This window comes from Mandrillus leucophaeus, unplaced genomic scaffold (assembly GCF_000951045.1).
Source record: "Mandrillus leucophaeus isolate KB7577 unplaced genomic scaffold, Mleu.le_1.0 Scaffold119, whole genome shotgun sequence".
Taxonomy (NCBI): Eukaryota; Metazoa; Chordata; class Mammalia; order Primates; family Cercopithecidae; genus Mandrillus; species Mandrillus leucophaeus.
In genome coordinates, this window is record NW_012100209.1 from 3,536,764 (window position 1) to 3,541,441 (window position 4,678).

The window sequence follows — 4,678 nt, forward strand, 5'->3', positions numbered from 1 at the left end:
AATTTCTTATTATTTGGGGATGTGAGTTTATATTCCTCCAAAACGTTAGCACCTTTCTCTGATATTGTGTATTAAGGATGGTTAGAATCCAGTGAGCTCAATGAGAAAGTGGTGAGCTGTAGCCTAGAAAGTTCACAAAAAGAATTTGGGCAGTTCTTCACCTTTTTATTTTTGTGGGATTTTTAAATTTGTTTTGAAGAGCAGAAATTATATATTTTTTGGAATAAAAAGGTCATTGTCTTCATAATTTCTTCATTTATTTTATAATTAAAAATATTTGTCACCCTTCCAATATTTTTTACAGCTATAATGAAAAATACATTTAATTCTTTAATCTGCTTGGAACTTCTGTTTGTGCCGTTATTTATTGATTGAAGCTTTAGTAAGAAGTTGACAGAGACAGATTATTGAGGGTCTTTGAAGATTTTTGCTCCTTCAAAGCAGCATCAATTATATTTGCTATTCTCTAATAGCATGTAAATGGAAAAATAAGGTAGTATGTGACCATAACTTATAATTATTACTTTTTGTATATATTAAATGTTTTTTCTGAAAAATAGTATGCAACCCAAATAATATTTAATGTCTTTTTGCTCTCAGACTGACAAAGGTAAAAAAACATATAGTAGCCAACATGGTGTTGAATAGAAAAGTGGGCATTTTTTAGAGCAGTTTTAGATTCACATAAAAATTGAGTAGAAGGTACAGGGTCCTCCTATAATCTTCCCTCTCACCAGTTTCCTCTGTTATCATTATCTTTCATTTGTGTAGCACACTTGCTACAATTAGTGAACCAATATTAATACATTATCATTAACTAAAGTACATAGTTTATATTAGGATTCACTCTGTGTTGTATAGTTCTATGGGTTTTAACAAAAGTATAATATCATGTATCTGCCATTGCAGTATCTTAGAAAATAATGTTACTGCCCTAAAAATCCTCTGTGTTCTACCTAATCATCCCTCTCTCCCCCTAATTCCCTGGCAACAACTGATCTTTTTTTCTTTTTTTGAGACAGAGTCTCGTTCTGTCGCCCAGGCTGGAGTGCAGTGGCCGGGTCTCAGCTCACTGCAAGCTCCGCCTCCCAGGTTTATGTCATTCTCCTGCCTCAGCCTCCCGAGTAGCTGGGACGACAGGCGCCCACCACCTCGCCCGGCTATTTTTTGTGTGTGTTTTAGCAGAGAAGGAATTTCACCGTGTTAGCCGGGATGGTCTCGCTCTCCTGACCTGGTGATCCGCCCGTCTCGGCCTCCCAAAGTGCTGGGATTAAACAACTGATCTTTTTACTGTCTCCATAACTTTGCTTTTCCCACAGTGTTATGTAGTTGGAATCATACTATGTATCTGTTTCAGACTAGCTTATTTCACTTAGTAATATGCATTTAAGGCTCCTCTGTGTCTTTTCATGACTTGAGCTCTTTTCTTTTTATTGGTGAATAATATTCCATTGTATGGATGTACTACAGTTCCTGTATCCATTCACCAATTGAACGACATCTTGATTGCTTACAAGATTTGACAACAGTAAGTAAAGTGCTATAAACATTCATGTGCAGGTTTTTGTGTGGACATACATTTTCAACTCATTTGGTAAATACTGAAGAGCATAATTACTGGATTGTGTGGTAAGACAATATTTAGTTTTATAAGAAACTGCCAGACTGTCTTCCAAACTGGCTGTACCATTTTGGATTCCATCAGTAAATGAATTAGAGTTCTCGTTGTTTCATATCCTTGTCAGTATTTGATGTTTTCAGTGTTTTGGATTTTAGCCATTCAAAAAGCTGTGTAGGAATATCTCACTATTGTTTTAATTTGCTATTCCCTAATGATGTATGATGTGGAACATCCCTTCATATGCTTATTTGCCATTTGTATATCATCTCACTTGATATAGAAATCCCACTTCTAGAAATCTGACACTTAGAGATACTTCTGGATGAAAATTTATGTTCATTGATGCTCAATACTGCATCATTTGTAATAGCTAAATGTTGGTTGCCTCTTAATTTCTAACAATGTAGTAGAGAGAGAGAGAAATATGACTTCTCTGCATATTCCTTTGTGAAAAATACTCCAAATATATTAAGTGAAAAAATAGTCACAGAACAATGTATCATAGTGTGATCCAATTTATATAAAAAGTATATACTAAACACTATAGTGAAAATAATTTAAATATCTGTAGTTTATAAGAATGTTTTTCTGTAAGATGATTGCATAAATTTTTCAAGTTTGACATATAGTATTATGCCATTCTTGTATAATGAAGTTGCAGAGTATCTTTTAAAAATTTTATTTTTAAAAATATTTCAAGAGTTTTGGGGGTACAGGTGGTTTTTGGTTACATGGCTAAGTTATTTAGTGATGACTTCTGAGATTTTAGTGTAACCATCACCTGAGCAGTGTACACTGTACCCAATATATAATCTTTTATTCCTTACTTCCCTCCCAATCTTCCCCCCACCAAGTCCCCAAAGTCTATTATATTATTATTGTGTCTTTGCATCCTCTTAGCTTAAATCTCACATATAAGTGAGAACATATGATATTTGGTTTTTCATTCCTGAGTTACTTCACTTAGAATAATGGCCTCCAGCTCCATCTAAGTTACTGCAAAAAGACATTATTTTGTTCCTTTTTATGGCTGAGTGGTGTTCTGTCATGTATATATATCATATTTTCTTTATCCACTCATTGGTTGATGAGAACTTAGATTGGTTCCATATCTTTGCAATTGCAAATTGTGCTTCTATAAAAATGCGTGTGCATGTGCCTTTTTCATACAATGACTTCTTTTCCTATGGGTAGATAACTGGTAGTGGGGTTGCTGATCAAATGGTAGTTCTAATTTTAGTTGTTTAAGGAATCTCCATAGTTTTTTCCATAGTGGTTATACTAATGTACATTCCCACCAACAGTGTAAAAGTGTTCCATTTGCATCACATTCATGCCAACATCTATTGTTTTTTGACATTTTAATTATGGCCATTCTTTCAGGAGTTAGGTGGTGTCTCATTGTGTTTTTAATTTGCATTTCCCTGATTAGTGATGTTGACCAGTTTTTCATGTTTGTTGGCTGTTTGTACACTTGATCTTAGCCAAAAAGCCAAGAAGAAATGTTGTTGGCTGTTTGCGTATCTTCTTTTGAGAAAAGTCTATTCATATCCTTTGCATACTTTTTGATGAGATTGTTCGTTTTTTTTTTTTTTCTTGTTGATTTGTTTGAGCTCCTTGTAGATTCTGAATACTAGTCTTTTGTCAAATGCGTAGTTTGCGAATATTTTCTCCTACTCTATGGGTTGTCTGCTTACTCTACAAATTTTTTTTTTTTCTTTGCAGAAGCTTTTTTAGTTTAATTAGTTTCCATTTATTTATTTTTGTATTTGTTGCATTTGCTTTTGGGGTCTTAGTCATGAATCCTTTGCCTAAGCCAATGTCCAGATGAGTTTCTCTGATGTTATCTTCTAGAACTGTTATGATTTCAGATCTTAGATTTAAATCTTTGATCCATCTTGAGCTTATTTTTGTATAAGGTGAGATGGGGATCCAGTTTCATTTTTCTACATGTGGCTTACCAGTTTTCCAAGCACCGTTTATTAAATAGGGTGCCCCTTCCTCAGTTTATGTTTTTGTATGCTTTGTCAAAGATCAGTTGGCTGTAAATATTCGGCTTTATTTCTGGGCTCTCTACTCTGTTCCATTGGTCTACATGCTCGCCCCTCCTTTGTTTTTTTTTTTTGAGACGGAGTCTCGCTCTGTCGCCCAGGCTGGAGTGCAGTAGAGCTATCTCAACTCACTGCAAGCTCCACCTCCTAGGTTCACACCATTCTCCTGCCTCAGCCTCCCGAGTAGCTGGGCCTACAGGCACCCAACACCACGCCTGACTAATTTTTTTTTTTTTTGTATTTTTTAGTAGAGACAGGGTTTCACCGTGTTAGCCAGAGTGGTCTCAATCTCCTGACCTCATGATTCACCCACCTCGGACTCCCAAAGTGCTGGGATTACGGGTTTCAGTCACTGTGCCCTGCTGGTCTACATGCCTTTTTAAATAACAGTACCATGCTGTTTTGGTAACTATATCCTTGTTATATAGTCAGGTAATGTGATGCCTCCAGCTTTGTTCTTTTTGCTTAGTATTGCTTTGGCATGAAGTTTCCTTTCCGGTTCCATATGAATTTTAGGATTTTTTTTTTCTAGTTTTGTGAATGATGATGGTATTTTTCTGGAAATGACACTGAATCTGTAGATTGCTTTGGGTGATATGGCCATTTTCACAATATTGATTCTTCCCATCCATAAGCATGGGATGTGTTTCCATTTGTTTGTGTCGTCTATGATTTCTTTCAGCAGTGTTTTGTAGTTTTTCTTGTAGATATTTTTCACCTCCTTAGTTAAGTATATTCCTAAATATTTATGTATATGTATTTGAAGCTGTTGTAAACAGGATTGAGTTCTTGATTTAATTATCAGCTTGGTCATTGTTGGTGTATAGCAGTGCTACTGATTTGTGTACATTGATTTTGTAACCTGAGACTTTACTGAATTCATTTATCAGATCTAAGAGCTTTTTGGATGAGTCTTTAGGGTTTTCTAAGTATAGAATCATATCATCAGTGAACAGTGATAGTTTGACCTCTTCTTTTCCAATTTGGATGCCCTTTCTTTCTTTCT